Genomic DNA, 12,191 nt, shown 5'->3' with positions numbered 1-12,191 from the left:
GGCTACACTGAAGACTGACAAACTTCTCAGCACATTATATCTGCACTGATGCCAGTGTGGGATTTAATGTAAAATGCACCAGAGGGGATCTTAGAGATGCCCCCTGAAAACCTAACCTACAATCCACATCTGAGCTGAGTGGCTGCAGAGGCTGCCCTCCGCTCTCCTGGGCCTACAACAGTGCACATCCTGGGCGACTCTTATGCTCCATTCAACTGGCCCTGGCCACCATCCCATGGATCTGCAAGACCAGATCAGGATGAAGATGCTTCTCCTACCTCACAGTCAAGACCTGGAACACCCTGCCCCTCCACCTCAGGCAATCCCTGTCGCTGACCTAATTAAGGAAGGATCTCAAGACCTGGCTCTTCGACTGAACCCCTTCGCCCAGATGGATCAGCAGCCCCCCTGCTCCTCTCAGCACTTTCAGACTCTCACAGGTGAGTAGCCGCACTTAACAAACCCTGATTCATTGAGTGATTGATTGATTAGAGCTTAGCTTCTAGATAATATAATAGACATTTAGAGAAAAACACCATACTCTTGAAATTAGCACCCCTTTTGAGCTTATGGGCATATAGATTATAAGTATTCCAAGCAGAGGGGTCTATTTTACAACCAGAAGTGGACACAATTTTCGTTAAGGCAATTTTCACCACCTTGGGATACAGTTGTTTCAGCAGAGTTTCACACTATTTACCAACTCCCATCTGTCTTGAAACATAAAATTCATAGCTTAATACTGAAGTTGGAGAATCCCCTAGGGGTTTATTGATAAACAAAACGCTGAATTTGAGAATATGATAAAAACAGCCCACTGGAGACTCGAGGATTGCTCTCTTTGAAGCTGTCTCCAGGGCCTCATGGTTCCAGCTGTTAAAAAGTCCTTAAACCTACGAATCCCTGCTTTCTCCCACTTCTGAATGCACTGTTTCCTAACGGAAGGCCTAACAAATCACACTCTTTCAATGGGATGTCGGGATGAAATTGAGGAAAGTCTTAGACTTCCTTCAGTTGATTAAATCTCTAGACTACCACCAAGGGAACTTTTTATCTACACCATTTTGGGAGCCTGTGAACTTTGAGGAAGGGGAAGAGCTTAATATCTGCTTCTCTTGATATATGGTTAAGATAAAAAGTATTGCTGGGATTTTAAGAGATTGCTGTCGGGCACACACAAATCTGAAAAAGAAGCTTGAAAATGTTCTTGAAATGTGGGGCTGGTAGACCACCATCTTCAATTGAGAACTGTAACATTTTCAACTTTTGTCAGAGGCCTCTTACCTGACCAAATGAAATGCCGCAGCATCTGATCAATTTCTAAAAAGAATTTCTGGGGAACTTTTAAGATAACATTGGAGAAGATAAAAAAAGAAGGCAAAATCATCATTTTAATGAAAGCTATTTGCCCAATGATAGTGAGTGGATATAGCTGCCATTGCGATTGGTCAGAAAAATCATGACAGATAAAAACACCTAAGTATCTAATAGGATGCAGGGCTTGGGATTTCACTAGATAGTATATGGAGATGGAAGTGCTAAATAACAAGATTTCCGATTTCAACTGATTAATTCTATACCCCCCTCTCCCCCCGGAAAAGGTTGGAATTATATCAAAAGTTATTTTAATATTATACTCTTCAGCATTCAAGTAGAGGATCAAGTCATCTGCATAAGATTTATGTTTTGGAACACCGAAAACCGGGGGTTCAATTTGTGGATCTTGATGAGGAGAAAGAGCTAACAGTTCGATAAATAGTGCAAAGAGAACCGGAGAGATCGGACAGCCCTAGCAAATGCCCCGACTGATTTAGATTCTTCCTGCCGGTTGTGAGTTAATCAAAACCTTAGCTTGGGCTTGATTGTATAAATTGCCCAAGCACTTCACCAGTTTCGATGTGAACCTCTAACCGTGGTAGAAAAAAGAACCTCCAACTGGACTAAATCAAATGCTTTTTCAGCATCTATCTTAAAAATACAAAATTGTTGTTATTAGCAAATAATCTTTGGCCTGTATGAGAAAAATGGTTCTCTCTGAGATAGTCCTTCCCAGAAGAAATCTAGATTGCTTCATATGGACTACTTCTTGTGCCAGATGTGTTATTCTGGTGGCAATTATTCTGGCCAAGATGTTATAATCACTGTTTAAAAGGCTGATGCGGCGGTATGAGCCAGGTTGATTCCCAGGTCTGCCTTTTTTTTTAAAAAAGCTGATGATTACCAACTCCGAGAAGCCTTCTAAAATCTCATTAAACAAAATAACCAGGAAGGAAGTCAGCTGAGGTCCATAGATTTTATACATTTCTGCTGGTAAGCCATTGTTGTGTGTATGTGTATATGTATGTATGTATCTGGTATTTATAAAGCGCAAACTAATCACTCCTAGGGGTCTCAAGGCGCTGGGAGCCATCGTTCTCACATGCTTTCCTATTTGGGGAGCTCTTAATCACTTCCAGTATCTCTTTGGGAGTCATGGGAACTACTGCACTTTGCTGCTTTTCTCAACTAAGAATTGGACTGTCAATGCCATCAGGGCATTTGTTTATTACCTCTGCCCTGGTAACCGATGGGGACGTATACAAATTTGTGCAATTGGTTAGAAAGACTTTTTCTATCTCTTCTAGTTGAGATACCATCTGGCCACTGGCTTCATCATAGATAGATTTAATGATCAAGTTGCTCTGTCTCTTTTTAAACTACCACACAAGATATCGTCCCGCCTGTTCGCTCTCTTTGTATAATTGCTGAAAGATGGAGTTCCGATTTAAAATTGTCTGGGCAAAATAGTATTATTTCAGGGCTTGTCTAGCTTTGCTTAATCTTGCACCAGAGTCCTCACACCCCCCCCCCCCCCCCCCTCCCCATATCGGACCCAACTGGCATGACCGACCTCTACCTATAGATCTTGCTCCTTTTCCCTTCTCAGTTTTAGTACTTGAGCTTTGAAGACAATGGCCTTGCAAGCCTCCCAGACAGACAGTCGCCCTCGAGGACTGAGCAGGACTGTCAAAACCTAAAGAAATGGTGCTGTCCAGAGAACCAAGAGTAAGGAGCGCTTTGGAACTGGGAACTGAATCCATGAAGTCTCCAATATGGATGAAAGGAATAATTTCCTGAAGCTAGCGGCTGCCGACGTGAAAAAAATTGTCATGAGAGGACATGAATTGTACTTCACTGAAGTACAGGAAAATATTCAAAACGCATCCCGGACAACAATGAATGCCTGCAGCACACGAACTTCGACTTTCTCATGATCCATTTTTTATTCAAAAGCCTGCTGCATTGGCCCAAGCTTTCGTGTCATGAACTCTGAGAACTCGAGCCTGGAAAAACATCAACAGTGCCAGCTTTGATAAAACTCTGGCAGACTCGAGCCCCATCCTTCCCACTAACACAGAGGAAGCCACTAGGGCTTTCGAGGGATGGATTGACTCCCCCTGCCAGAGATTAGCACCTGTCAAATGGCGCTGTCCCAGACGGGATTCCCCTCCGTCCCTTGGATCTTTCAGAAACTACAGGATCTGAAATCAGAGTGAAAGAGGCTGGAGCGTCTCTGAGAAATGGATATAGACTGACCAACAAAAAAGCCTACAAAAATAGTCTTACAGCCTACAAAATAACACTTCAGCAAGCAACAAAAAAACTATTTCTCACAGCAGATTGCTGGTGCAAAATCCTCAGTGAAGGAATTATTTAGAACAGTGTCTATTCTTACGACTCCCCCCCCCCCAACCAACTATTCATAGTAGCCCAGAATTTTTTGACTCTCTAGCTTCTTTTTTCTAAACAAAGTTGAAGTTATGTTTGCCTCTTTCTGCCACAAACAAGACGAGACTAGTATTGAGGCACTCAGGTCTATTTAAACACACCACCCCCCTTACGTTTAACAACTTTGCCCCATTGGAAAATAAAACGGTTAACAACTTATTGATGGGCTGTAGATCTGCCTCCCCTAATGACCCGTGTCCGGCTGAGATAATGAAAATGTCACCAATCATAATCTCCAACACCCTAACCTCCTTACTTAACCAGATATTGGGGGCAGGGCACTATCCGATTGTCTGGAAAACCGCCTCAATCCTGCCACTTATATAAAAAACAAATTTAGATCATAGCGATCCCAACAACTACAGACCTATCACCCATCTCCAATTACTGGCTAAAATTTTGGAGAAGGCCGTGAACACGCAATTAAGCCTGTTTTTGGAGAATAACAACATTCTGGACCCCTCTCAATATGGGTTACTTTCGGACATAGTACGGAGTCAGCCTTGATTAAAGCTACGGAGGAAGTGCGTGAGGCGGTGGATGTGGGAGGCTCAGCCATTCTGATTGTGCTGGATCTGTCGGCTGCCTTCAATACGGTCCATCATGAGGTTCTGATGGATCGTTTATCGAAGGCGGTGGTCCAGGGTGAAGCCTGGAACTAATTACGATCTTTCTTGGCCGACAAAGTACAATTAGTAGAGGTTGGGGGAGTAAGATCCAAACCATTCTCTCTTCTCTGTGGGGTTCCCCAGGGCTCTTCACTTAGCCCAACCCTCTTTAATGTCTCTGTGAGACCGCTGGCTGCTGTCTTATAAGATCCTTTAGGCTACTGTTAACCTCATACGCTGATGACACTCAAATAGTGTTATCTTTGCAGAGAGGCAAAGAAGACGAATAGGCTCCAACCTGCCATGACTGTATGGTGGCAATAACCAGCTGGATGGCTGCCAACTGCTTGAAGTCCCTGCATGCAGAACAGAGGTGATAACCTTTGGGATTAATCCCAAACTCTGGACTCCAGCATGGTGGCCCAGCGATATGGGCACCCCGCCACCACTGGTACGGAAGGTTAAAAACTTGGGAGTGATTGTGGATAACACCCTTACTTTTGGTGACCAGGTTAGTAGCGTGGTATCCACCAGCTTTTTTATTCTGAAAACACTAAAGAAAATAAAACTCCTTCTCATGGATAAAACCTTTAGAACAGTAGTATCAGCTCTTGTTCTCTCCCGCCTGGATTATTGTAACAGCTTGTATCTGACCATCTCCAAGAAACATTTTAACAGATTACAGATGGTGCAGAACGCGGCGGCCAGGCTGCTCACAGGTACCCTGAGTTTTGTGTTGGTTAGAAATGGGCTACGCTACCTTCACTGGCTCCCTGTTAAACAACGGGCCCAATTTAAGGCACTCTGCTTTTTTTTCAAAGCCTTGAGGGGGACTATCCCGGAAGATCTAACAAAACGCATTCAATGGTATGTTCCTGGAAGAGCACTTTGCTCAATGGATGCAAAGAGGGCGGCCGTCCCTAAGACCAAAAAGGCGAATTGGGGTGGGAAGAGCCTTGTCTTCAGAGCCACGTCGGCCTGGAATGAGCTCCCCCTCTATTTAAGGTCTGCCATGGAATTTTTATCATTTAGAAAGGGCCTGAAAACATGGTTGTTTCCAGTTTAGCTATAGGTCCAATGCAGGGACAGACTCTCCCAGGGAGACATTGCACAGCTCCAGGACACCTTTGGGTAGCAGCGCGTTTTATAAACCGACATAACATATAACATATAACTGATCTGTGCTTTCTGAAGTTCCGAACAGGAATGCCTTCACCTGAAAGCTTCATAGCCTCTGGCAATAGGGTAATGTTTAGGCAAACTTGAAAGGTCATTTTTGACAACCCTACTGCTAATGGTCAATGAAGACTCACTGCTCACCTGTTTATACAGGTAAAAAGCCTGTAGAAGCTTATACCGCAGCAGTTGGAAAGTTCCAAGTGATGCCCTGATTACTGTCGTTGGAAAGTTGAATCACCATGATTTTGCCTATAAAAAATAATTTCCCATCAAGCCAACAACAAGTTCATAATGGGGTAGTTCATATTATCATAGTCCCATAAAGGCACAATGGTGATGTAATAAGAGCAACAGATGCGACTGTTCATGAAGATGAAAAAGTAATTTACTGGCAGCTGCTTCAGGGTGTTACAAGGAAGTCTTTTTGGGCCACAATGATGTCAACTTTGTTTCCCTCCCAGCTCCTGAGATGCATGGATTCCAGTACCCACCTATGCACACCAGCAGTATCTACAAGAACAAAATCAGTTGAAGCTTGCACGGCTGCTGTGACACTCCTGCTAGACAAGTGACCACTCCTCAGTTGTGACTTGGGGGCATTGAGATAATTGATTCAACCTTGATTCACAATCTGAAAGATCAGAATCCTTCATAGAAATTGATAATGTTGTAAAAACTCCTGAACTGCCAAATGAACCCTTCCTCAGAGCAGAGCTTTGTATCAAAGAACTAAGTAGCTTGCACAATTCACAAGACCGGAAGAGATTTCAAAAGATTAAGGAATAGAAAGCTTTGGCACTAAATTGCATAACCAGAGAATACAAGACTCTGTAGATTTGAGTCTCTGTGTACCACTGAAGAAAGAGATTCTTGTTGCCATCGTCCAAGAACAACAGACAGTTGTTACCAGAAGACCAAAGTAAGAGGAATTTCCTGAACTCACACAGGAAATGTTGAAAAAAAGCCAGACAGATTTTTCCACTGGAAACCAAGAAAAGGTATGTTTACACTAAACACCCTAGGCTGCCTTAATGATGAGGTAATAAACTTCTACATGAGTTTGTTGATGGAAGAAAATGATTTCCCAGGGTCCATGCATTTAATACATTTTTGTTTACAAAAGTGAAAAGTGCTGGATATCAGGCAGTGTAGTGGTGGAACAAAATGTTTTTACATTTTCTCAGTAGGCGTGATTCTTGTTCCTATTCACCTCAGTGTCCGTTGATGACAGGCAGTGGTGGATGTCAGAAAAAAAACATCACATACTATGGCTCCATGGGTGGGAAGAACATGGAAGCTTTCAGGATATTAATGCGCTATTTAATGCAATATTTAAAGGAAGAAAGTTCAGACAAGATAGGAAAAGAATTTGATGGTAACGTTTGGCAGCTTCTAAACAAAAACAGTCAGGGATTTCCACAGCAGATGATTGGAAGCAATTGTGGAATATTTGCTGATTATGTTACCACTTCACCACTTCACCTTCTGGAAACCCACCACACACGACCGCACCCAGCAGATGCCTCGCCGGAGCTGGGGCAAGATCACCGAGGATCAGTTAACCGCCGCCCTCGCCCAGAGCCCACCCGCAGACCCGACCGATCCCGACGCCGCAGCCTCAGACAATGTATCAACGACTGTGCCAACACCCTCGCCCCGCTCAAGAAGCCCCCCAACACCCACACCAGCAAAACCTCCAGGCCTCCGAGCGAACCTGCCGTAAACTAGAGAAAAACTGGACCAGCGAAAGAACACCAGAAAGCTACACAGCCCACAGGAACGCCACCCGCCAACACCACCAACTCATCAGATCCACCAAAAGGACCGCCTTCAGAGACTGCCTAGACAACAACGCACACAACAGCAAAGAGCTCTTAAGCATCATGAAGGAACTCTCCAACCCCAGCTCCAACACCAATGACATCCCACCGTCACAAGACCTGTGCGACTCGCTGGCCCCCTTCTTCCATTGCAAGATCACAGACATCCACAACAGCTTCGATGCCGTCACCACCCCGGCAACAGCCGACACCCCCGCTCCCACGACCACCACCCGCACCAACCGCCTGCTCGCCTGGACCATTATCAACGATAACGACACCATCAAGATCACAAACACCGTCCACTCTGGATCCCCGGAAGACCCCTGCTCACACCACATCTTCAACAAAGCCAGCATCACCATTGCACCCCACCTCCGGAAAACCATCAACATCTCCTTCGAGACAGCGACCTTCCCATGGAGCTGGAAGCATGCAGAGATCAACGCCTTACTAAAGAAACCCAAGGCGGACCCCAAGGACCTCAAGAGCTTCCGACCCATCTCCCTACTCCCGTTCCCGGCGAAGGTCATCGAAAAGGCCATCAACAAACAACTAACCAGCTTCCTCGAAGAGAACAACATCCTGGACCCATCCCAGTCTGGGTTCCGCAGCAACCACAGCACCAAAACTGCCCTCATCGCCACCACCGACGACATCAGGATCATGCTCGACAGCGGAGAAACCGCGGCCCTCATCCTCCTGGACCTGATAGCCGCCTTCGACACAGTCTGCCACCGCACACTTAGAGCATGCCTCCACGACGCCGGAATCCAAGAGAAGGCCCTGGACTGGACCACCTCCTTCCTCTCCAGGAGAACCCAGAGCGTCCGCTTCCCCCCTTCAGCTCCAAAGCCACCGAGATCATCTGCGGCGTACCCCAAGGCTTATCTCTCAGCCCAATGCTGTTCAACATCTACATGGCACCACTCGCCCACGTCGCACGACAGCACGACCTAAACATCATCTCCTACACCGACAACACCCAGCTGATCCTCTCGCTCACCAAGGACCCCCACACCACCAAAACCAACCTCCACACAGGAATGAAGACTGAAGCTGAAGCTGAACTCGGAAAAGACAGAGGTCCTCATCTTCGGCTTCTCCCCCTCGGTCTGGGACGACTCCTGGTGGCCAACGGCACTAGGAGCACCCCCTACATCCACCAACCATGCACGAAACCTAGGGGTCATCCTCGACCCCACACTCTCCATGACAAAGCAAGTCAACGCCGTCTCCTCCTCCTGCTTCAACACCCTCTGCATGCTTCAAAGGATCTTCAAGTGGATCCCCACCGAAAATAGAAGGACGGTCACCCAGGCCCTCGTCAGCAGTAGACTGGACTACACTACGGCAACGCACTCTACGCAGGAGCCCCGGCCAAACTCCTGACACGACTCCAACACATCCAGAATGCCTCTGCACGCCTGATCCTCGACATCCCCTGCCGCAGCCACATCACACCTCACCTGAAAGACCTACAGTGTCTCCTCATCAACAAGAGGATAACCTTCAAGCTCCTCACCCACGCACACAAGGCACGCCACGACACCGGACCAGCGTACCTCAACAGACGACTCAGCCTCTACACCCCGCCCACCAGCTCCGCTCCGCAGACCACACCCTCGCCACCATCCCCCGCATTCGAACGAAGAGTGACCACCGGCGGCAGATCATTCTCCCACCTTGCCGCCAAGACGTGGAACACCCTCCCCATCCGCCTATGGCAGACCAAAGACATCCTAACCTTCAGGAGACTCCTGAAGACCTGGCTCTTCGAACAGTAGCAGCACCCCCCCCGCCCCCCCAGCGCCTTGAGACCCTCACTGGTATGTAGTGCGCATTACGAATGCTATGATTGATTGATTGATTGATTGATTGATTGGCTTGTAAGGCTTTTATCAGCTGGAAAGCAAAATTGTTGTGTCAATGACAGAAAAAGTGAAAGATGTTGCGATTCTTTAAACATCTATATTTTTGGAACTTAAATATGTAGGCTGGACCAAGACCAAGAAGTATTGAAGACCTTTAAATGGAACTCTTTTTATCTTTTTTTTTACAATATCAATCTTGCATTAAAGACAAAGCCTTGTGTTTTACCATTTCTCAATAGTAGTAGGTGACATTAAAAAGTGGTGAGGCGTAAAAGTTGGATATGACTTTTATGTAGCAAGCAAGTTTAATAGACAAACTTGGGGTCCGGGGGGGGTCCTTCTCTCGTGAAAAAATTGGTAAATGGCACATTTTAAAGCAAATTAATTTAATGAGAAAGCAAGGTCTATAAAGCAGTGGGAACGTATAGTCTTAAAATATTAAAGATATTAAAAACTGCCCCATATCTTACTGCATTAATATGTTCAACTGTTACTGTAATGTGCAAAGTGTCTGGTTGCTAATGTCTTGTACGGCAAGCAGCATCTACTTAAGAAAGAAATGCTCTAACCAGGCTTTGGGAAGCGCCCACAGCTGCTGGATGCAATCAGTCATATAGAAAATGTCCAGACAGGTCTTTAAGTAGGATGAAAAAAGTCAGGGCTCTCTAAAACTAAAATAAAATTAAAATACACTTCAGGGATTAAGATAGTGTGCTAACCAGCTTGTATTTTGTTTTCTCTCTGAGATGTTATTGCATCCAGATATATAACAACTGTCATACACCAAAAAATCTCCCTGTTCTATATGCTTTGTCAATGGTTGTTCTCTGTTTAAGTTAAATGAGTAACAACAATGATGTGTTATAAGTAATTAACATTGGAAATGCTTTAACTCTGGGACTGTGAATTAAATATTATTGAGGTCTTTGGAAAGAGTATTGGCCTTCAGTTATGTGTGCTTTATGTTAGATATATATGCCTTTTTTCTCAGTACATCTCATCTATCCGCACACCTTCAATCTCATTTCTTTCCTTCTCAGCACTCTCTTTTCACTCTCAATGCACTTCCATGTATCTCCCACACTTCACCACTCCCAAACATTCATTGCACTCACTCACATTTAAGCACATATTTTTTTTAACTTTTGATATGTAAATATTTTGATATCTGTATGCCCCCTTCGGACATATTTACAGAGAATTTCCATTGCACCTGGAATACATGACCATTTTTCTGTTTGATCTACAGAGAGGCCAACCCACTGACAGGCACTTTGATTTCTTTTCAGCCTCAGCGCCAGATATCTTAATCAAAGCCCTTCACAACCCCTGGCACGACTAAAATATGCACTTTTCAAGAGCAATGAAATGCACATAAAAAATTCCGAAACAAGACATGATGAAATAGATAACATTCTTGCGGAATAAAAATATTAAGTAAAACGTGAAGTAAAGAAAGAACTAAGGGCCATATGCATGAACACATTTTCCCATAGACACAGAATGGGCAAAACCCTTTGTTGCATCTGGCCCTAAATCACTGACATGCATTGCCTTAACGTTTTTAACATTCATTGCAAATCAATCCATGTTTTTAGCAATAATGTTAAGAGCATAACGAGAGTCTCCGTTTTGAAAGCACACAGCATGTAACTGTTTATAAGCACATATTTCCCCCTTTGTGCTTGACTCAGATATTTGGATCAATTTAGCAAAAGAACATAAACCTTGCTCATCACTGGGATTAATTTCACCAGAGAACAAATACAGCAGCTCCACTTCTAAAAGGGCCAGCGACGTGTAGCCAGGGCCTAGGGTGTCTCAGTGGGGGAGGGTAGAATGACCAGGGGACTCAGCAGAATATACACAATAAAGGGTTAGTATGATAACACATATCATTACTGAGGGCAAGGCGGCCTCTCGAACTCGATCTGGGCATAAAGACAATCAATGACCTGGTGATTTATAGAGTGCAAAATACTTTTTTCTTCTCATTCTTATAACATAAAGGTAAAACAAGGCTTATATGATTTTTAATTATGGAAGTTTTTTAATATTGTGAGTTTTAATTAACTGTACAATAAAGTTATTCTATTCTGGTGAGACTTCGCCCATTGTTTTTCTTGCATAGATTGGCCTCCATCCCAGAATTAGCATTGTATGCCTAAGCCTTCCGTGATGTGCTAGACTTAGACACCAGCAATAAGATCAGCTGGATCAACCATGTAGATAGCCTTCGGACAAGCATTGGCTTGCCGAAACAAGCTATGGGCCATCCACTGACCTATACCAGTGACCATGTGAAGCAACTCTATTGAGCATGGGTTCATCAGAACAAATTTGCTTAATCCAATTAGCTGATACCTATGAATTTGAAACCCAATTGTTCCCTCGAAAGCTTTTTTGATGTCATCAAGGTCCCAGCTGATTGTACACCCAGTTCAGGCATGGTAGCCTACTTATTAATGTCTTTACAAACTCTTGGATGAACAATAAAACCCGCTCCAAGGGTTGTCCTTCTTGTGCTTGTCCATACGAATCAACTGGCCACGTTCTTTTCGTCTGCCCAGCCTATGTGAAACCAAGGAGTAAATGGCTAGCTCCCGTGTGCAGACAATTAGGGGCTCGAAACTCAGAGGAGGCCATGCACATTTTAAAATCAGATGCCAGACCTCTGTTAGCCTGTGCAACAACGAAATTCTTAGGTCACTGTTGGGCGATTAGAAGGAAGGCACTGTTGAAATCCCCCCCGGCCCTGATATATAAAATGGCAATTGTGATGACCCGGCAACGAGGACTTATTTATAATTCGAAATGCACGTTTTTTAAATTGTATGTATTTGTTTTTATGGAATTTCACTGTGTGCAGCAATATGTTGCAACAGGATTTTGTATACGGGTGTTGCTAAGGTGCAAAAGGGCCGTCAATGCATCCTTTGGGA

The 12,191-nt window shown here is 44.6% G+C and overlaps 1 pseudogene; it reads left to right on the top strand.

The window, feature by feature from the left end:
• The first annotated feature begins 4,806 nt into the window (after positions 1-4,806).
• The window catches only part of LOC147662784 (sentrin-specific protease 1-like), a 58,522-nt pseudogene continuing 51,137 nt past the window's right edge, over positions 4,807-12,191 (top strand).

This window comes from Lissotriton vulgaris, unplaced genomic scaffold, assembly GCF_964263255.1.
Source record: "Lissotriton vulgaris unplaced genomic scaffold, aLisVul1.2 SCAFFOLD_1377, whole genome shotgun sequence".
Classification (NCBI taxonomy): domain Eukaryota; kingdom Metazoa; phylum Chordata; class Amphibia; order Caudata; family Salamandridae; genus Lissotriton; species Lissotriton vulgaris.
Note: the sequence above shows the minus strand (reverse complement) of the source record. Positions and strands in the feature narration are given on the sequence as shown.